Source organism: Rhinolophus hipposideros, assembly GCF_964194185.1.
Source record: "Rhinolophus hipposideros genome assembly, chromosome: X".
NCBI lineage: Eukaryota > Metazoa > Chordata > Mammalia > Chiroptera > Rhinolophidae > Rhinolophus > Rhinolophus hipposideros.
This window is the reverse complement of record NC_138046.1, coordinates 74,871,426-74,895,644: the sequence shown is the minus strand read 5'-3', so window position 1 is coordinate 74,895,644 and position 24,219 is coordinate 74,871,426.

Sequence of the window (24,219 nt, the reverse complement as noted above, 5' to 3'; positions counted from 1 at the left end):
ATGAAATTTTCTTTTACATAAACTTAATAGTAAACACACACACAAAACTGAGATACATAACATGGCAAAAATCATACAATAACACAATACTAAAATAACAGACAGAAATACAAGGGCACAGAAACAATAGATAAAATGACTATAGGAAATCTGCATATATTAATAATCACACTAAATGTAAATGGATTCAACTTATCAATCAAAAGACAAAAAGTATACGATTAGATAATAAAACTAGAATCCAACTATATGCTGCCTTCAAGAGACATATCTCAGCAGCAAGGACAAATATGGACTCAAAGTGAAAGGGTGGAAAACGATACACCAAGCAAATGACATCTACAAAAAAAATCAGGTGTATTCATACTTATATCTGACAAAATAGACATCAAAATTAAAAAGGTAACAAGAGACAAAGATGGATATTTCATAATGATAAAGGTGACAATACATCAAGAAGACATAACACTTATCAATATACAGAGGATGCCAAAAAAATGTATACTCATTTTAAGAAAGGAAAACTGTATTAAAATTGTAATACTTAATATATATGAATAACAAAAGATGAATACAACTCATGTTTGACTTCTGCAATTATAACAGGTGCTCAAAATGGTTACCATCAGCATCCAGACAATTCTGCTTACAGCAAACTACTGCTTGAATAACGTTGACCAAGTGTCCACTTGTATACACTTTTTGGCATCCCTGTTATATGTCTCCAATCATAAAGTACCAAAAAATATAAAACAATTATTAACAGAAATATAGGAAGAAACTGACAAAAACACAATTAGAGTGTGGCATCTAATTTCTCCAGTGAAAACAATGGATAAATCATCCCAATAGAACATCAATAAGAAAATATCAGCCTTAAATGACACATTAGACCAAAAAGACATGGTGGACATTTACAGAGCACATTATGCCAGAACACCAGGTTACATGTTCTTCTCTAGTATACATGGAACATTCTGAAAGATAGACCAACCGTTGGGACACAAAACAAGCATCAACAAGTTTAAGAAGATTGGAATCATACCAAACACGATGAGTATTCTCTGACCAAAATGCTTTGAAATTGGAGGTTGACTGAAAAATGAAAGTGGGAAAAAACACAAATACATGGAGATTAGACAACAGGATATTGTAGCATGACTGGTAAAGGAAGGAAGAAAAGGAGAGATCAAAAGATACATAGAAACAAGTGAGAATAATAGTACAACATGTAAAAATGTCTGGGATGTGCCAAAAATGGTACTAAGAGTGAAGTTTATATCATTACAGGCCTATTTCAAGACACAAGAAAAATCCCAAATAAACAACCTAAAATAACATATAAAAGAACTAGAAAAAGAATAAATGAAAGCCAAAGTCAGCAAAAGGAAGGAAATAATAATACTTTTTAAAAAAATTACAGCAGAATGAAATGAAACAGAAAACAAAAGACAGAAAAAAAAATTATGCAACAAAGAGCTCATTCTTTGGAACAAAAAACAAAATTGACAAAACCCTGGCTACACTCACTAAGAAAAGAGAAAATACATAAATAAGCAAAATGAGATATGAAAAAACAGAAGTTATGACAGATAAAACAGAAATACAAAGAATCATAAAACAATACAATGGCAACTATGCCAACAAATTAAATAACATAGAAGAAATGGACAAGTTCGTAGAAATATATGACATTCCTAGACTGAAACATGAAGAACTAGAATTTCTAAATAGACTGATCAACAGTAAGGAAATTGAAACAATTACCCAAAACCTACACAAAGCAAAAGTCCAGACCCAAGGTGTTTCACAGGTGAATTCTACCTAACTTTCTTTTTATTATTATTATTATTATTATTTTTTTTTTATTAAATTTATTGGGGTGACAATTGTTAGTAAATTTACATAGATTTCAGGTGTACAATTCTGTATTACATCGTCTATAAATCCCATTGTGTGTTCACCACCCAGAGTCAGTTCTCCTTCCATCACCATATATTTGATCCCCTTTACCCTCATCACCCACCCTCCACCCCCTTACCCTCTGGTAACCACTAAATTATTGTCTGTGTCTATGAATTTTTCTTTCTCATTTGTTTGTCTTGCTCTTTTTGGTTTATATACCACATATCCGTGAAATCATAGGGTTCTCTGCTTTATCTGTCTGACTTATTTCACTTAGCATTATACTCTCAAGATCCATCCATGTTGTCACAAATGCTCCTATATCATCTTTCCTTAAAACCAAATAGTATTCCATTGTGTATATATACCACAACTTCTTTATCCATTCATCTATTGAAGGACATTTTGGTTGTTTCCATGTCTTGGCCACCGTAAACAAAGCTGCAATGAACATTGGAGTACACGTGTCTTTATAGAGAAATGCTTTCACATTTTTGGGGTAGATACCCAGGAGAGCGATTGCTAGGTCATATGGTAATTCTATTTGTAATTTCTTGAGAAACCTCCACACTGCCTTCCTTAACGGCTGCACCAGTCTGCATTCCCACCAACAGTGTATGAGGGTTATTTTTCCTCCACAACCTCTCCAACACTTGTTACTATTTGTCTTATTGATGAAAGCCATTCTGACTGGGGTGAGGTGATATCTCCTTGTGGTTTTCATTTGCATTTCTCTGATGTTTAGCGATGTTGAGCATTTTTTCATATGTCTATTTGCCATTTGTATATCCTCTTTGGAGAAATGTCTCTTCAGATCCTCTGCCCATTTTTCAATTGGGTTGTTTGTTTTTTTGTTGTTGAGTTTCATGAGTTTCTTGTATATTTTGGATATTAGCCCCTTGTCAGAGGCACTGTTTGCAAAAATCTTCTCCCATTCAGTTGGTTGCCTCATTATTTTGTCAATAGTTTCTTTTGCTGTGCAGAAGCTTTTCAGTTTCATATAATCCCATTCATTTATTTTAGTTTTTACTTCCATTGCCTTTGGAGTCAAATTCATAAAATGGTCTTTGAACCCAAGGTCCATAAGTTTAGTACCTATGTTTTCCTCAATGCAGTTTATTGTGTCAGATCTTCTGCTTAAGTCTTTGATCCATTTTGAATTAATTTTGGTACATGGTGACAGATAGCAATCCAGTTTCATTCTTTTGCACGTAGCTATCCAATTCTGCCAGCACAATTTATTGAAGAGGCTGTCTTTCCTCCATTGTATGTTTTTAGCTTCTTTGTCAAAAATTATCTGTCCATATTTATGTGGTTTTATTTCTGGGTTCTCAATTCTATTCCATTGGTCTATGTGTCTGTTTTTCCGCCAATACCAAGCTGTTTTGATTATTGTAGCCCTGTAGTACAAGCAAAAATCAGGGAGTGTGATACCTCCAGTGTTGTTCTTTTTTTTAAATATTGCTTTGGCTATTCGGGGTCTTTTGTGGTTCCAAACAAATCTGATGATTTTTTGTTCTATTTTTTAAAAAATGCCATTGGGATTTTAATGGGGATTGCATTAAATCTGTATATGACTTTGGGTAATATGGCCATTTTAACTATGTTGATTCTTCCAATCCATGAGCACGGAATGTCTTTCCATTTCTTTGTGTTTTCTTCAATTTCTTTCAAAAATGTCTTATAGTTTTCAGCACATAAATCCTTCACATTCTTGGTTAAGTTTATTGCTAGGTATTTTATTCTTTTTGCTGCAATTGCAAAAGGAATTGTTTCTTCTATCTCTTTTTCTGAGATTTCATTTTTGGTATATAGGAAAGCAATGGACTTTTGTACGTTGATTTTGTAGCCAGCAACTTTACTGTATTCATTGATTGTTTCTAATAGCTTTTTGGTGGAGTCTTTAGGGTTTTCTATATATAGCATTATGTCATCTGCAAAGAGTGACAATTTAACTTCTTCATTCCCTATTTGGATGCCTTTTATTTCTTTCTCTTGCCTGATAGCTCTGGCGAGGACTTCCAACACTATGTTGAAAAGCAGAGGTGATAGGGGACAACCTTGTCGTGTTCATGAACATAGAGCAAAGGGCTTCAGCTTTTCACCATTAATTATGAGATTAGCTGAGGGTTTGTCATATATGGCCTTTATTATGTTGAGGTATTTTCCTTCTATACCAATTTTAGTAAGTGTTTTAATCATAAAAGAATGTTGTATCTTATCAAATCTTTTTCTGCATCAATTGATAGAATCATATATTTTTTTTTCCTTTATTTTGTTCATGTGATGTATCACATTGATGGATTTGCGAATGTTGAACCATCCTTGTGCCCCGGGGATGAACCCCACTTGGTCTTGATGAGTAATCTTTTTAATGCATTGTTGTATTCGATTTGCTAGAATTTTATTTATGATTTTAGCATCTGTATTCATCAGAGATATAGGTCTGTAGTTTTCTTTTTTTGTGTTGTCCTTACCAGGTTTTGGTATCAGGGTAATATTGGCCTCATAAAATGAGTTAGGGAGTACTGACTCTTCTTCAATTTTTTGGAAGAGTTTGAGCAGGATTGGTATTAGATCCTCTTTGAAGGTTTGGTAGAATTCACTGGTGAAGCCATCTGGTCCAGGACTTTGGATTTTGGGGAGGTTTTTGATGACTGATTCAATTTCGTTACTGGTGATTGGCCTGTTAAGATTTTCCAGTTCTTCACGATTCAGCCTTTGAAGGCTATATGTTTCTAGGAACTTGTCCATTTCTTCTAAGTTATTAAATTTGGTGGCATATAGTCCTTCATAGTATTCTTGGATAATCCTTTGTATTTCTGTCGTGTCCGTGATAACTTCCCCTTTTTCATTTCTGATTTTGTTAGTTAGTGTCTTCTCTCTTTTTATCTTAGTGAGTCTAGCCAAGGGGTTGCCAATTTTGTTAATCTTTTCAAAGAACCAGCTCTTTGTCACACTAATTTTTTCTATTGTCTTTTTGTTCTCTATTTCATTTAGTTCTGCTCTGATTTTTGTTATTTCCTTTCTTCTGCTGACCTTGGGTTTCGCTTGTTCTTCTCTTTCCAGTTTTTTAAGGTGTAACATGAGGTTATTTATTTGGGATTTTTCTTGTTTCTTGAGATAGGCCTGTAATAATATAAATTTCCCTCTTAAAACTGCTTTTGCAGCATCCCAAAAATTTTGGTAGGATGTATTTTCATTGTCATTTCTTTCTATGTATCTTTTGAGCTCTCCTCTAATTTCTTCTTTGACCCAGTTGTTCTTTAAAAGTATGTTGTTTAATCTCCATGTATTTCTGTTTTACCTGCTTTCTTTTTTCAGTTGATATCCAATTTCAAAGCTTTGTGATCAGAGAATATACTTGGTATGATTTCATTCTTCTTAAATTTGCTGAGGCTGCTTTTGTGTCCCAATATATGCTCTATCCTTGAGAATGTTCCATGTACACTAGAAAAGAATGTATAGTCTGATGTTTTAGGATGAAGTGCTCTATATATGTCAATTATGTCCATTTCATCTAATGTGTCATTTAGGGCTGCGATTTCGTTATTTATCTTCTGTTTGAATGATCTATCCATAGCTGTCAATGATGTATTTAAGTCCCCTAGCATAATTGTGCTTTGGTCAATTTCTCCCTTTAGTTCTGTTAGTAGTTGCTTGGTATATTTCGGTGCTCCCTGATTGGGGGCATAAATATTGATGACTGTTATGTCTTCTGATTGTATAGTCCCCTTTACCATTATAAAATGTCCATCTTTGTCTCTTGTTATCTTTTTCACCCTGAAGTCTGTTTCATCGGAAATTATTATGGCTACACCTGATTTTCTCTGGGTACCATTTGCTTAGAGTGTGAATTTCCACCCTTTCACTTTGAGTCTATGCTTGTCCTTGTAGCTGAGATGTGTCTCTTGTAGACAGCATATGGTTGGGTTTAGTTTTTTGATCCAATCTGCTACTCTGTGTCTCTTTATTGGTGAGTTCAGTCCATTTACATTTAGGGTGTTTATTGATATATGAGGATTTCCTGTCATTCTGTCTTTAGTTTTCTGGTAAGGCTGTGTCTCCATTGTTTATTTGCCTTTTTGTTGTTGTCTATTATTTCTGTGTGGTAGTATTCTATGATGTTTTCCTCTGTTTCTTCTTTTATTACAGTATATATTTCAGATTAGGATGTTTTTTGAGTGGTTACCCTTGAGTTTATGTAAAAGTAAGTTTGATATTTAGAGTATTCCAGTTTCTTCAGTACGCTTACTTTCTCTATTCCCATATTCCAGTTCAGGCCTTTACTCTCCCCCTTTTTCTGTTTCGATTGCCACAATTTGTCCCTGTTGATGGTGGTCTAATAGCCTCCTTTAGTATTTCTCGTAGTGCAGGTCGTGTATTAGAAAATTCCCTCAGCTTCTGTATGTCTGGAAAGGTCTTTATTCCTCCTTCATATCTAAAGAAGATCTTTGCTGGATATATTATTCTTGGCTCATAATTTTCTCTTTCAATAGTTTGAATATTTGGTTCCATTCCCTCCTAGGTTGCAGAGTTTCTGCTGAAAAATCTGATGATAATCTAATGGGCTTTCCTTTGTAAGTTACCGTCTTCTTTTCCCTGGCTGCCTTGAGGATTCTTTCTTGGTCATTGATTTTAGACAGCTTCAATACAATGTGCCTTGGTGAAGGCTTGTTGGGATTGAGGTAATTAGGTGTTCTATTTGCTTCTTGGATTCGAGGATCCAGTTCTGTCCACAAGTTTGGGAAGTTTTCATCGACGATTTGTTTGAATATATTCTCTGTTCTTTTCCCTCTTTCTTCTCCTTCTGATATGCCCATTATTCTTATATTGCTCTTTCTGATGGAGTCAGAAAGTTCTTGTAGAGTTCTTTCATTTCTTTTAAGTCTCAAGTCTCTTTCTTCTTCCCTCTGTGTAAATTCCAGGTTCCTATCTTCGATGTCACTGATTCTTTCCTCCATCTGGTCAACTCTACTACCTAAGCTGGATATTTTATTGTTAATTTCTTCTATTGAGTTCTCAATCTCCAGAAATTCTATTTGGTTCTTTTTCAAGATTTTAATCTCTTTTGTAAAATGCTCATGGTGTTCTTTGATTGTGTTTCTGTGTTCATTAAACTGCCTTTCTGTGTTTTCTTGCATCTCGTTCAGTTTTTTCAGAATTGCGATCTTGAATTCTCTGTCATTTAAATCACAAAGGTCCATATCTCTAAGTTCCTTTTCTGGAGACTTTTCACTTTCTTTCTGAGCTATCTTGTTGCCTTGGTTATTCATGGCAATCACTGATTTACTATTTCTCTTCCTAGACATCTACAGGAGTGGCTTCTGCAATAGGTTGATAGGTATGCAAAGAGCTTTTGAAGTTCCAGTGCTCTTTCTGCACCAGATTCAGAGCCCGTTTGTTTCAGCAGTTCTGTTTACTCCTGTAGGGATCCGCCCAGATAGGTGGGGCCAGGGGCGGGGTGAGTTGTGCGTGGTGGCCTAGAGCAATGGCGGCGACCATCACCAAAGCCAGTCCTGCTTCCACAGCTCCCTCCCCTTTTCAGGAACTAGTTGAGCTGCGAATCTGTGTCTGCAGTCCACAGTTCTCAGAGCAGCAAATATTCTGTCCTTTGATCCGACACTAATACTTTATCGCTTCTAGCACCGGGCAGGTGGGGGCGGGGCGAGCTCTGGTAGGGTAGGGATGGGGCGGCTAGTCTCCGTGCCTAAGGCTTCCATTTTCTGTTCGAAAGTGAGGGCTTAAACCACCGATTTCAGCCCTCTTCCCTCAGTCTTTGCTGCCAGGAGCGTTGGGTTCAGCCATGTTATATGCTGCCCCCTCAGCCCTGTGGGCCGTAAGCGGAGCACTAGCAGTCCGAGTCCTTCCCTCTCCCGCAGCTGAGGAAGATCCGGGAGCAGCGGGCTCCAAGCACTGAGCTAGGTCTGTGTCCTGCGCCCGCGGGGCTCCGTCTCCGCCCTTCTCCTCTCCCTCCTCCTCCACTCACGCGATTCCCCCACCTGGAGGTGAATTCAGTAGTGGGCTTCTTCCTCTTGCCTGTCAGCTGTGCAAGGAGTCCTTTGTGGAGTTATTGTTGTCCGATTCGTTGTAAATTCCAGGGGAGCGTTACAGAGGCTCATCTCACGATGCCATTTTTTTTCCCACTGAATTCTACCTAACTTTCAAGATGATTTAATACCTGTCCTTCCCAAAGTATTTTTTAAAAAATTGAAGAGGACACTGGGTCAACTGGTAATTCTATGACCCAGCAATCCCTCCACTGTGTATCTACCAAAAAAAATCTGAAAACGTTTATGCATAAAGCTATATGTGCCCCAATGTCCATTTTATTTACAGTGGCCAAGACATCGAAACAAACAAAGTGTCCTTCAATAGAGGATTGGATAAAAAAATGTGGTATATGTACACAATGGAATACTATTCTGCCATAACAAAAGATGAAGTAGTGCCACTTGAGACAACATGGATGGATCTTGAGATTATTATGCTAAGAGAAATAAGTCAGACAGAAAAAGTAGAGAACCATATGAGTTCACTGAGAAGTGCTATATACAACTGCAAACAAGAAAGAAAAAGACAAACAAATGAAGAAACAAAAGTCATAGACACAGACAATAGTTTAATGGCTACCAGAGGGTAAGGTAAGAGGGTGTGGTAGATGAGGGGATCAAATATATGGTGATGGAAGATCTGACTCTGGGTGGTGAACACACAATGGGATTTAAAGATGATGTAATACAGAATTGTACACCTGAAATCGATGTAACTTTACTAACAATTGCCACCACAATAAACTTTAATTATTAAAAAAATAGGACATCATCAAAATAGCGGGATGAGGTGACCCTTTGTAAAGCTCCCCTGGAATTTACAAATAATCAGACAACAATAACTCCACAAAGGACTCCCTGCACAGCAGACAGCAAGACGAAGAGGCCACTACTGAATTCACCACCAGGTGGGCGAATCGCGCAAGTGGGGGAGGAGGGAAGGGAAAAGTACGGGGACGAAGCCGCAAGGGCGAAGGACACAGACCTAGTTCAGTGCTCCCAGCTCGCTGTATCCTGGAACCACCTCAGCTGTGGGAGAGAGAAGAACTCGGACTGCTAGGGCTCCGCTTAGGGACCACAGGGCTGAGGGGTCAGCATATAACATGGCTGAACCCAACACTCATGGCAGAGACCTCGGAGCAAAGACTGAGGGAAGAAGGCTGAAAACGGTGGTTTAAGCCCTCACTGCCGAGCGGAGAACAGAGGCCTTAGACATTGAGACAAGCCGACCCTCCCTACACTACCAGAGTTAGACCCACCCGAAACTGCCCGGTGCTAGAAGCGATAAAGTACCAGTTTCAGATCAAAAGAATAGGATATTTGCTGTTCTCCGAACTGTGGACAGCAGACACAGATCCGCAGCCCAACTAGTTACGGAAAAGGAGAGGCAGCTGTGGAAGCAGGACCAGCTGTGGTGGTGGTCACCACCATTGCTCTAGCCCACCACTCACAACTCACCCCGCCCCTGGCCCCACCTATCTGGGTGGATCCCTGCAGGAGTAAACAGAATTGCTGAAACATACAGGCTCTGAATCTGGTGCAGAAAGAGCTTTGGAACTTCGAATGCTCTTCGCAACCCCACAGGGACACGGCACCCTATGACCCAGGTGAACTGTTCACAGAGGAGAGGCTCATCTCCCAGGGAATCCACCCATTTTGTGAGAAGCTGGTATAGTGCAGAGAAAACATAGCACTACTGTGTCATAGAGAAAACAAAAAGGCGGTAGTCGGAGAGAAAATAAAACATTCTACCAACAAGTATTGGACAACAAAAGAAAGATCTCTTCCTATCAACCTGTTGCAGAAGCCACTTCTGTAGATGTCTAGGAAGAGAAATAATAAATCAGTAATTGCCATGAATAACTAAGGCAACAAGACAACTAAGAAAGAAAGTGAAAAGTCTCCAGAAATGGAACTTAAAGATATGGAAATATGTGACTTAAATGACAGAGAATTCAAGATTGCAGTTCTGAAAAAACTCAAAGAGATGCAAGAAAACACACAAAGGCAATTTAATGAACTCAGAAACGCAATCATAGAACAACATGAGCATTTTACGAAAGATATTAAGTTAAAAAAAAAAAAACAACAAATGGAATTTCTGGAGATTAAGAACTTAGTACAAGAAATTAAGAATGAATAACCAGCTTAGGTAGTAGAGTTGCCCAGATGGAGGAAAGAATCAATGACATCGAAGATAGAAACCTGGAAGTTACACAGATGGAAGAAGAAAGAGACTTGAGACTTAAAAGAAATGAAAGAACTCTACAAGAATTTTCTGACTCTATCAGAAAGAGAATCATAAGAATAATGGGCATACCAGAAGGAGAAGGAAGAGAGAAGGGAACAGAGAATATATTCAAACAAATTGTTGATGAGAACTTCCCAAACTTGAGGACAGAACTGGATCCTTGAATCCAAGAAGCAAATAACCTAATAACCTCAATCCCAACAGGCCTTCTCCAAGGCACATTGTATTGAAGCTGTCTAAAATTAACACCAAAGAAAGAATCCTCAAGGCAGCCAGGGGAAAGAAGACAGTAACCTACAAAGGAAAGCCCATTAGATTATCATCAGATTTTTCAGCAGAAACTCTACAAACCAGGAGGGAGTGGAATCAAATATTCAAACTATTGAAAGAGAGAAATCATGAGCTAAGAATAATACATCCAGCAAAGATATCCTTCAGATATAAAGCAGAAATAAAGAACTTTCCAGACATACAGAAGCTGAGGGAATTTTCTAATACACGACTTGCACTACTAGAAATACTAATGGAGGCTATTCGACCACCATCAACAGGGACAATTTGTGGCAACCGAAACATAAAAAGGGGGAGAGTAAAGGCCTGAACCAGAATATGGGAATGGAGAAAGTAAGCGTGCTGAAGAAAATGGAATACTCTAAATATCAAACTTTCTTTTACATAATCTTAAGGTTAACAATTAAAAAAAAACCAAAATTGAAATATATACTGTAATAAAAAAAGAAACAGAGGGAAACATCTTAGAATACAACCACACAGAAATAATAGACAACAACAAAAAGGCAAAGAAACAATGGAGACACAGCCTTACCAGAAAATTAAAGATAGAATGACAGGAAATCCTCACTTATCAATAATCACCCTAAATGTAAATGGAGTGAACTCACGCATAAAAAGATACAGAGAAGTAGATTGGATCAAAAAACTAAAACCCAACCATATGCTGTCTCCAAGAGACACATCTGAGCTACAAGGACAAGCATAGACTCAAAGTGAAAGGGTGGAAATTCACACTCCAAGCAAATGGTACCCAGAGAAAATCAGGTGTAGCCATAATGATTTCCGATGAAACAGAATTCAGGGTGAAAAATATAACGAGAGACAAAGATGGAAACTTTATAATGGTAAAGGGGACTATACAACCAGAAGACATAACAGTCATCAATATTTATGGCCCCAATTGTGGAGCACCAAAATATACCAAGCAACTACTAATAGAACTAAAGGGAGAAATTGACCAAAGCACAATTATAATAGGGGACACAAATACATCATTGACAGTTATGGATAGATCATCCAAACAGAAAATAAATAACGAAATAGAAGCCCTAAATGACACATTAGGTTAAATGGACATCATTGTCATATATAGAGCACTTCATCCTAAAACATCAGACAATACATTCTTTTCGAGTGTACATGGAACATTCTCAAGGATAGACCATATATTGGGACATAAAAGCATCCTCAGCAAATTTCAGAAGATTGAAATCATACCAAGCATAGTCTCTGATCACAAGGCTTTGAAATTGGATATCAACTGCAAAAAGAAATCAGGAAAAAACAGAAATACATGGAGATTAAACAACATACTTTTAAAGAACAACTGGGTCAAAGAAGAAATTAGAGGAGAGCTCAAAAGATACATAGAAACAAATGAAGATTAAAATACATTCTACCAAAAGTTTTGGGATGCAGTGAAAGCAGTTTTAAGATGGAAATTTATATCAATACAGGCCTATCTCAAGAAACAAGAAAAATCAAAAATAAATAACCACATGTTACACCTTAAAGAACTAGAAAAAGAAGAACAAGTGAAACCCAAGGTCAGTAGAAAAAAAAATAACAAAAATCAGAGCAGAGCTCAATGAAATAGAGAACAAAAAGACAATAGAAAAAATTAATGTGACAAAGAGCTGGTTCTTTGAAAAAAATAATTAAATCGACAAACCCTTGGTTAGACTCACTAAGATAAAAAGAGGGAAGACACTAATTAACAAAGTCAGAAATGAGAAAGGGGAAGTTATGACGGACACCACAGAAATACAAAGGATCATTCAAGAATACTATGGAGGACTATATGCCACCAAATTCAATAACCTAGTAGAAATGGACAAGTTCTTAGAAACACATAGTATTCCAAGGCTGAACCATGAAGAACTGGAAAATCTAAATAGACCAATCACCTGTAAATAAATTGAATCAGCCATCCAAAACCTTCCCAATAGCAAAAGTCCGGGACCAGATGGCTTCACTAGTGAATTCTACCTAACCTTCAAACAAGATCTAATACCAATCCTGCTCAAACTCTTCCAATAAATTGAAGAAGAGTCAGTACTCCCTAACTCATTTTATTAGGGCAACATTACATTGATACCAAAACCTGGTAAGGACAACACACATACACACACAAAACTACAGACCAATATCTCTGATGAATACTGATGCAAGAATCCTAAACAAAATTTTAGCAAATCGAACAGAACAACGCATTAAAAAGATTATTCATCATCACCAAATGGGGTTCATCCCTAGGGCACAAGGATGGTTCAACATCCACAAATTCATCAATGTGATACATCACATAAACAAAATAAAGCACAAAAATCATATGATTATACCAATTGATGCAGAAAAAGGATTTGACAAGGTACAACATCCATTTATGTTTAAAACACTTAATAAAATAGGTATAGAAGGAAAATACCTTAACATAATAAAGGCCATCTATGACAAGCCCTCAGCTAATCTCATAGTTAATGGTGAAAAACTGAAGCCCTTTGCTCTACGTTCAGGAACATGACACGACTGTCCCTTATAACCTCTGCTTTTCAACATAGTGTTTGAAGTTTTTGCCAGAGCCATCAGGCAAGAGAAAGAAACAAAAGGCATCCAAATTGGGAATGAAGAAGTTAAAATATCACTCTTTGCAGATAACATGATGCTATAAATAGAAAACCGTAAAGACTCCACCAAAAAGCTTTTAGAAACAATCAATGAATACAGTAAAGTTGGTGGCTACAAAACCAACGTAGAAAAGTCCATTGCATTCCTATATACTAACAAGGAAATCTCAGAAAAAGAAATACAGAAAACAATTCTCTTTGCAATTGCAGCAAAAAGAATAAAATACCTAGGAAAAACTTAACCAAGGATGTGAAGGATTTATATGCTGAAAACTATAAGACATTTTTGAAAGTAATTGAAGAAGACAAAGATGAATGGAAAGACTTTCCATGCTCATGGATTGGAAGAATTAACATAGTTATAATGGCCATATTGCCGAAAGCAATATAGATTTAATGCAATCCCCATCAAAATCCCAATGGCATTTTTTAAAGAAATAGAACAAAAAATCATCAGATTTGTTTGGAACCACAAAAGACCTCGAATAGCCAAAGCAATCTCAAGAAAAAATAACAATGCTGGAGGTATCACACTGCCTGACTTTAGCTTGTACTACACGGCTGTAATAATCAAAAAAGCATGGTATTGGCAGAAAAACAGACACATAGACCAATGGAACAGAATTGGGAACCCAGAATTAAAACCACATAAATATGGACAGATAATTTTTGAGAAAGAAGCTAAAAACATACAATGGAGGAAAGACAGCCTCTTCAATAAATGGTGCTTGCAGAATTGGATAGATATGTGCAAAAGAATGAAATTGGACTGCTATCTGTCACCATGTACCAAAATTAATTCAAAATGGATCAGACTTAAGCATAAGACCTGATACAATAAACTGCATAGAAGAAAACTTAGGTACTAAACTTATGGACCTCGGGTTCAAAGAGCATTTTATGAATTTAACTCCAAAGGCAATGGAAGTAAAAGCTAAAATAAACAAATGGGACTATATGAAACTTAAAAGTTTCTGCACAGCAAAAGAAACTATCGACTAAATAAAGAGGCAACCGACTGAATGGGAGAAGATTTTTGCAAACAGCTCCTCCGATAAGGGTCTAATATGCAAAATATACAAGGAACTCATGAAACTCAACAACAAAAAAACAAACAACCCAATGGAAAAATGGGCCGAGGTTCTGAAGAGATATTTCTCCAAAGACGACTTACAAATGGCAAATAGACATATCAAAAAATGCTCAACATCATTAATCATCAAAGAAATGCAAGTAAAAACCACAATGAGATATCACCTCACCCAAGTCAGAATGGCTATCATCAGCAAGAGAAATTGTAACAAGTGTTGAAGAGGCTGTGGAGAAAAAGGAACCCTCATACACTGTTGGTGTGAATGCAGACTGGTGCAGCCGCTGTGGAAGGCAGTGTGGAGGTTCCTCAAAAAATTATGAATAGAATTACCATATGACCCAGGAATCCTTCTCCTCGGTATTTACCCAAAGAATTTGAAATCATTTATACATAAAGACACGTGTGCTCCAATGTTCATTCCAGCTTTGTTTACGGTGGCCAAGACATGGAAACAACCAAAATGTCTTTCGATAGATGAATGGATAAAGAAGTTGTGGTATATATACACAACGGAATACTATTTGGCATTAAGGAAAGATGATATAGGAACATTTGTGACAACATAGATGGATCTTGAGAGTATTATGCTAAGTGAAATAAGTCAGAGAGAGAAAGCAGAGAACCCTATGATTTCACTGATATGTGGTATATAAATCCAAAACAACAAAAGAACAAGACAAACAAATGAGAAACAAAAACTCATAGACACAGATAATAGTTTAGTGGTTACCAGAGGGTAACGGGTGTGGGGGGAGGGAGATGAGGGTAAGGGGATCAAACATATGGTGATGGAAGGAGAACTGACTCTGGGTGGTGAACACACAATGGGATTTATGGATGATGTAATACAGAATTGTACACCTGAAATTATGTAATTTCATTAACAACTGTCACCCCAATAAATTAAAAAATGAAAGAACAAGGGTATTAAAAATACCCATAGATATAAAATGTGTGTTAATAAATACACGATATTGAAAAGTTAAATTGTGATGTCAAGAACACAATAGAGGTAGTAAAAGGGTAGATTTATAATGTGATCAAAGTAAAAGTTTTATCAACATAACATCAACTGTTACATCTATAAAATGCTTTTGTAGGTCTCATGACAATTATAAAGAAGAAAACATTCACTAGATTAATAAAAGATACAGAGAAAATAATCAAAGCATTCCACTATAGGAAAGTATTAATTCACAAAGGGAGGCAATAGGAGAAGACTGGAAAAATATTAATTCTACAAAACAGTCAGATAATACTATTGCCTAATAAGTCATTAACTATCAGTGACTACTCTAAATGTAAATGTATTGAATTTTGTAATCAAATGATATAGAATGGCTAGATGGATTAAAAAAAATCAAGACCAAATTATATATTGCCCACAAGAGTCTAATTTCAGCCTTAAAGATACAATAAGCTCAAAGTGAAAGGATGGAAAGACATATTCTATGCAAGTGTAAACCAAAAGAGAGAAGGGCAGATATTCTTACGTCAGACAAAACAGATGCTAAGCTGTAAATACTTACAAGAAAAATAATGAGGTCAATATGTAATGACAGAGGTGTTAACTATTATACACACACACACACACACACACATACACATATATATACATATATATATATATATATATATATATATATATATATATATATATATATATATATACACACCACACACACACACATAAATACTGGGGGGGTGCCAAAAATGTATACAAATGGACACTTTAGTCAACATTGTTCAAGCAGTAGTTTGCCAAAATTAGAAGTGTCTGCATGCTGATGGTAACCACTTTGTGGACCTCTTTTAGTTGCAGAAGTCAAAAGTGACTTATATTCATCTTTTGTTATTGGTATATATCAAGTATTACAATTTTAATACATTTTTTCCTTTCTTAATATGTGCATACATTTCTTGGCACCCTCTTTCTATATATACATGTTTCCAACATTGGAACACCTAAAATACATTAAGCAAATACTAATATATCTGAGGGAAAAATAGTAAACAGTACACTACTAGTAGGGAACTTCAATAACCCACTTCCAAAAGTGGGTAGATAAATTAGAGAGAAAATTAGCAAAAAGACATTGAACTTGAACCATATCTTAGTCAAACAAACTTAATAGACATATACATACCTGCAGAATATACGTTATTCTTAAACACAAATGAAAAATTATCCATGATAGTTTACATGTTAGGCAACAAAACAAGTCTTAATATATTTAAGAAGAGTGAAACCATACCAAGGATGTTTTTAGACCATGTTATAAAACTAAAAATCAATAACAGGAATCAAGCTGCAAATTTTATAAATATGTGGGTACTAAACAACTCACTTCTGCACAACTAATAGGTCAAAGAATAATTCAGAAATATGTGGTATTTAAACATCTTGATCCTTCACAACCAAAATGTCAAGATGGAAATCACAAAATATCTTGAAACAAATAAATATGAAAACACAACAGACATAACAGTACTTATAGAATGCTACAAAACAGTTTTCAAGGGGAAGTTTCTGGCAGCAAAATATGAGCACTGACAATTAAGTTTGCGGACTCATCATAGAAAAAGTGCTACATACCTCATTGTTAAATATCACTATGGTCACCTTCAAAGTACTCCCCGTGGGAAACTGCACTGATACCAGTGCCTAGTCCACCCTTCAAAGAAATCTTTCTGGAATGGCCATCTGAGTTGTCATCATATTATCCCTGAGTGTCATCAAAATGTCTTCCTTTCAATATTAATTTTATTTTTGGATAAAGAAAGAAGTAATTGGAGGGCAGATTAGGTAAGTGCAGGGGGGAGGGCATTCCAATACAGTTATTTGTTCACTGGCTAAAAACTTCCTCACAGACAGTGCTGTGTGAGCTGGTGAATTGTTGTGATGCAAGAGCCATGAATTGCTGACAAAAAGTTCAGGTCATCTAACTTTTTCATGCAGCCTTTTCAGCACTTCCAAGTAGTAAACTTGGTTAACTGTTTGTCCAGTTGATTAAATTCATGATGAATGATCCCTCTGATATCAAAAAAGGTTAGCAACATTTGTTTGACTCTTGATTTGGACTGACAGAACATTTTTGGTCGTGGTGAATTGGCTGACTTCCATTGTGCACTTTGACGCTTTGTTTCAGGGTCGTATTGGTACACCCATGTTTCATCACCAGTGATAACATGGCCCAAAACATTGTCTTGCTTCTCCAAAAGGTCTTAGTGAACTTCGACTCTCCTTTGTTTTGTTTATTTTTTTCATCAGTGAGCTCCTTAGGGACCATTTTTGCCCAAACCTTTCTCATGCCAAGATTTTCAGTCAAGAATTTCCTAACTATTTCTCTGTTGATGGATACTTGGTCTGCTATGCTTCTCACAGTCAGCCAACAATTTTGATGCACAATTCGACAAATTTTTGCAATGTTTTCATTAGTTCGGCTTATCAGTGGCCACCCTGACCTGTCGTCATCGGTGATGTGATCTCTCCCCTCAGAAAAATGTTTAATTCATTTGTACACTGCCGTTTTCTTTATGGCCCTATCCCCTAAACTTGGACTAACATGTCCCTAATTTCACTTCCACTCTTGCCAAGTTTAGCAAGAAATTTCATGTGTGTGCATTGCTCTATTTCAAGCTCAGACATTCTTGTGATAGCACAAAAAAACACACAACAGCAATAATAAATGCCACTCAGCAAGACAGTGCCACACGTCAGCATGAACACAGCTGTGAGACACTGATATACCAAAGTTATGAAAACTTACTGAGCTGTTTGTACTGTGCTGTCAATGTAAGTGTACAGTGGCAAGTTTGTGAATTTAATTGTCAGACCTGATACTATATTTGGAAAACGAAATATATAAAATGAACAACCTAATTTTACAGTTCAAAAAGTACAAAAAGAATAATAAACTAAGCCCAAAGTTAACAGAAGGTTGGGAATAACTAAGATCAGAGTTGAAATAATGAATAAAGAAAAAAATCTATAAAAGAGATTAATAAAATTAAGTTGGATGTTTGAAAAGATAAACAAAATTGACCAAACTTTTGTTCGACCATCTAAAATAAAAAAAGAGACTAGAATAAAATAATAAATTAAAAAGGAAGCACTAGAACTGATACCATAGAAACACAAAAGTTTATAAAACTACTCTGAACAATTATATATCAAAAAAATGTTTTGATAACCTAAAAGAAATGTATGTATTCTTAGAAACATGCAACCTACCAAGCTTGAGTCACAAAAAAATAGGAAGTCTGGACAGACTGATAATGAGTAAGGAGTTCAAGTAATCAAAAGCTTTCAAAGAAAAGCTCAATAGCAGATGGCTTTACTGGTGAATTCTACCAACCATTTCAAGACAAATGAACAGCAATGCTTCTAAAACTATTCAAAAAAAATAAGCAGAAAGAATATTTTCAATTTCATTTTATGAGTCCAAACTTACCCTGGTACTACAGTCAGACAAAGACACCGTGAGAAAAGAAAATTATAGGCCAATATTCCTGATGAATATAGATGTAAAATTTCTCAATATAAAATATTCACAAATTGAAATCAACAATGCATTAAAAAGATCATATATCATAATCAAGTGAGGTTTATCCCAGGGATTCAAGGATGGTTCAGCATTTGCAAATTAATGAATATTATAAACCACACTAACAATGTGAAGGAAAAAGTCAAACAATCATCTCAATAGATGAAGGAATAGCACCTGACAAGATTCAACATACTTTCATGATAAAAAGAAAAGAACTCTCAATAAATTTGGTATAGAAAAAACATACCTCAATATAATAAAGACCACATATGAGAATCGAACAGCTATCATATTTAACAGTGAAAATCTGAAAGTTTCCCTTCAATATTAGAAACAGGACAAGGATGTCCATTCTAGCAACTTGTATTCAACATAATTCTGGAAGTCCTACACATAGCAACTAGACAAGGTAAAGAAATAAAAGGCATCTAAATCAGAAAGGAAGTAGTAAAGTTGTTTCTATCTGCAGATAAATTGATATTATATATAGAAGACTTTAATAATTCCACACAATAACTGTTAAGAGTAATAAATTGATTCAGTTAAGTTGAGGGATACAAAATCAATATACAAAAATCAGTTGTGTTTCTATCTACTAACAACAAATTATCAAAAAGACAAAAACATGAAGAAAACAATTCCATCTACAATAGAAATAGTTGAATTTATTCCTAAGTATTTTGTTGTTAGGAATAAATTCAACCAAGGAGGTGAAAGATCTGTACACTGAAAACTATGACATTGATAAAAAATTGAAGACTCAAATAAATGGAAAGAAATTACTGCTTATAAATTGAAAGGATTCATATTGTTAAAAGTTTCATATTGCCCAAAGTGATCTATATATTCAATGCAATCTCTGTCAAAATCTAATGGTATTTTTCACAGAAATAGAATAAAGAATCTTAAAATGTGTATGATAGTACAAAACACCAATACTAGCCAAAGCAATATAAAGAAAAAACAAAACTGAAAGCAACAAACTTTCTGATTTCAAATTATTTTGTAAAGTAAGAGTAATCAAAAGATGATGGTATTGGCATTAAAACAGACACATAAATCAATGGAAACAAACAGACAGCCCAGAAATAAACCTCTGTATATATGTTCAATTAATTTTTAGCATAGGATACAAGAATATACACGTACAATGGGAAAATATATTCTCTTTAATATATAGTGTTTAGAAAACTGTATTAGCTACATGCCGAAGAATGAAATTGAACTCCTATCTTATGTCATGCAGAAACATCAACTAAAAATGGATTAATGACTTGAACATGAGACCTAAAACCCTGAAACTCCTAGAAGAAAATTTAGGGATAAAACTTTTTGACACAGGTTTGCAATATTTTTCTTTTTAATTTAACATCAAAAGCAAAGGTAACAACAGCAATAAATAAATAAATAAATAAATAAATAAATAAATAAATAAATAAATAAATAAATAAATAAATAAATGGAAGACTACATTAAACTAAAATGCTTCTGCACACCAAATGAAACCATCAAAAAATTAAAAGGTAATCTGTGGAATGTGAGAAAAAATTGCAAATCACATATATGATAAGGGATTAATAACTAAAATATATAAGAAATTAGATGACTCAATAGCAAAAAAAAAAAGAAAAAAAGGGCAAATTATCTGAATAAACATTTTTTTCTACAGAGACACGTGAACAGACATGTTTTTTCACAGAAGACATACAAATGGCCAACATGTACCTGAAAAGGTGCTCAACATCACTAATCCCATGTTTCCCTGAAAATAAGACATAGCTGGCTAATCATCTCTAATGTGTCTTTTGGAGCAAAAATTTACGTAAGACCCAGTCTTATTTTACTATAAAACCGAGTCTTAGGATGGGTCATAGAAATGGCGGCAGCGGGGAGCACTTTTTGTGTTCTCCTCCGGATCTTATCACAAATGGGACATATAACCCATTAAAGAAATCTCTACTCATCACGCAGAACAGCTAAGAGACTCGTGCAATGACTACTTGAAGGTGCACAAATAGGGCGAGCAGGGGAAGAGGGAAGGGAGCGGAGTGGAGACGTGGCCCGCATCTCGGCTGTAGAAATGCGGCCCGCACCTGTGGCTGGGGGGACACGGCCTGCACTTTCGGCTGTGGAAACGCGGCCCCCATCTGCTGAGGTAGAAACGCAGCCAGCATCCGCAGCTACAGAGACGCAGGGGATCCCAGAACGGAACAGAGAACACAAAAGCCAGGAGGTGGGCTCTTTCCCTCCGACCCACAGCTGATCTCTCCCACCAAGGGGGCAGCTAGTTGGGCCCTAGGTCAGACAAAGGGCACAAACTCCATATCTGGGCCCTTCACCCCAGCACTTCCAATCCTACCCCCGCCCTTCTAGAGACTTAAACTGGGCCCTGAACTGAGGAGTAGTGTCAGATTACAGAGGAGCTTTAGTGCTCAGGCTCTGGGAAGACTGGCAGGCAGCTCTGACCCAGGGAAGAGGCTGGGAAGAGTGTGATTTTTGCTGGGCTTGGAGAGAAGAGACTCCTCTACCCCCAGCCACCATGTTTTCTGGCCTGTGGGAAGAGTGTGAAATGGCTGGGCTGGGAGAGAGAAGACCCCTCCATCCCCAGCCACCACCCTTTATGGCCTGCCTAGGACGGGGCAAGTACATCTGCCGAGGCACTCCCAGGGATCAGCAGTAAGCCACAGACGCACCTCCCAGCCTTCAGCAGCTCAGAAATCTCCTGTCCAACACACACACACACACACACACACACACACACACACACACACACACTGAACAAGTGCCTTAAGACTCAGGAGAACAAGACACTGAGCTACTCTCAGTTGCATATGTTCAGGCAAGGGCAGAAACTGCACTGACTTTGTAGAAACTACCATCCAGACCCCTCAGTCCCACACATTTAAATCTGCAGTTCCAAAGTCAGTCTGAGCACCAGGTGACCGGCGCTGCCTGCACAATACGCAGGGGACTCTTTGTTACAGCAGAGGACAACCTGGAGATTACTTGGTGGGCTTAAACCAAGACTAGAGCTGCTTTTTGTTTTGCTTTGTGTTGTTTTGTTTCGTCTATATATCTTTGATATATTTGCCCGTGTTGAGTGGGGGTTGTTGGTTGTTTTTACATGTGAATGCATTTGATTTTTTCTTTGTTGTTGTTGTGCTTGGTGATTTGCTTTGTTCTGAAATTGCCCTACCAGGGCTCAGCTTGAGAGGCACAAGATTCAACATATCCAGAGGCCAACTCCGGACCAAACCAGAGTACTACCATGTTTGATCTACAAGTCACACAGCCAGAAGGAATTCTCTATAAGCACAAGAGCCCATAGAGGCCAAACCACATTTAAGATATCAACACTCACGCAGCAGAACACACTGCGGTGGGCAGAGCCAAGTCTCACAACTAGTCCGCCTAAGAGTTAACCCTACCTACTCACAAGCAAAAATCGATTAAAGATCTTCTTTAACAGGACAATATACACAACACAAGAGTCACCTTTGGAGCACACACAGAGAAGAACAAAGTAGTGCAAGTCAAATATAAAGGACACATACTACAAAAGATAACCCTGCAAAAAATGAGAACTCTAGGGAATCTACCTAATACATCAAAGCAAACACAGAGAGTGAGCCAGAATGGGGAAACAAAGAAATGTGTCCCAAATAAAAGAACAGAAGAAACCTCCAGAAGTGACACCAAATGAAACAGAGGTAACCAACCTATCAGAGACAAAGTTCAGAACACTGGTGATAAGAATGTTTAAGGAGCTTAGATAAGACATAAAGAGGGATGCAGAAATCATAACGAACAACCAGTTAGAACTAAAGAAACTAAAGAACACAATTACCAAAATTAAGAACTCACTTGAAGGAATTACCAGCAGGTTAGATGAAGTAGAGGATCGAATCAGCGACTTAGAAGACAAGTTAGCAGATATAACCCAAACAGAACAACAGAAAGAAAAAAGAATAAAAACCAATGAAGATGGTTTAAGAGACCTCTGGGATAACATCAAGCACAACAACATGCACATCACAGGAATACCAGAAGCTGAAAAGAGAAAGCAAGGGATTGAGAACATATTTGAAGTAATAATGTCCGAAAACTTTCTTATCCTGATGAAGGAAACCAACACACAAGCCCAGGAAGTGCAGAGAGTTCCACCCAGGATAAACCCAAACAGGTCCACACCAAGACACATTACAGTTAAAATAGCAAAGCTTAAAGACAAAGAGAGAATCCTAAAAGCAGCAAGAGAAAGACAGAGGGTTACATACAAGGGAACTCCCATAAGACAATCAAATGACTTTTCTACAGATATATTGAAGGCCAGGAAGGAGTGGCAGGAGATACTCAAAGTGATGGAACACAAAGGCCTACAACCTAGATTGCTTTATCCAGCAAGGCTATCATTTAAAGTTGATGAAGAGATAAAGAGCTTCCCAGAAAAGAATAAGCTAAAGGAATTTATTACCACCAAGCCAGCATTACAAGAAATACTATAAGGACTTCTGTAAATAAAAGAAAGATGAAGACAATAAAACTACAAATTTAAAAATGGCAATAACTATGTACATATCAATAATCACTTTAAATGTGAATGGATTAAATGCTCCAATAAAGAGAATTAGGGTGGCTGAGTGGATAAGAAAGCAAGACCCGTGTGTATGCTGTATACAAGAGACTCACCTCAGATCAAAAGACACACACAGGCTGAAAGTGAAGGGTTGGAGTAAGATATTTCATGCAAATGGAAATGAGAAAAAAGCTGCAGTTGCAATACTTATATCTGACAAAGTAGACTTTAAAATGAAGAACATATTAAAAGACAATGATGGGCACTATATAATAATAAAATGATCGATCCGACAAGATGACATAACCCTAGTAACCATCTGTGCACCCAAGATAGGAGCACCTAAATACATAAAACAGATATTGACTGACATAAATACAGAGATCAACAGTAACACTATCATAGTAGGGGATTTCAACACAACTCCAACAACAAGGAACAGGTCTTTCAGACAGAAAATCAATATGGAAACAATGGCCTTAAATGATACATTGGACCACTTGGATTTAATTGATATTTTCAGAGCATTTCACCCTAATGCTGCAAATCACATGTTCTTCTCAAGCTCACATGGAACATTTTCCAAGATGGACCATATGTTAGGCCACAAAACAAGTCTTGATAAATTTAAGAAAATTGAAATCATACCAATTGTCTTCTCTGACCACAGTGCTATGAAATTAGAAATGAACTACAGGAAAAAATACTGGAAGACACACCAATTCATATAGGCTGAATAACTTGTTACTAAATAATGAATGGATCAAGCAGGAGATCAAGGAAGAAATCAAAAGATGTCTCGAGACAAACAAAAATGAAAACACGATGACCCAAAATCTATGGGATGCCACAAAAGCAGTCCTAAGAGGG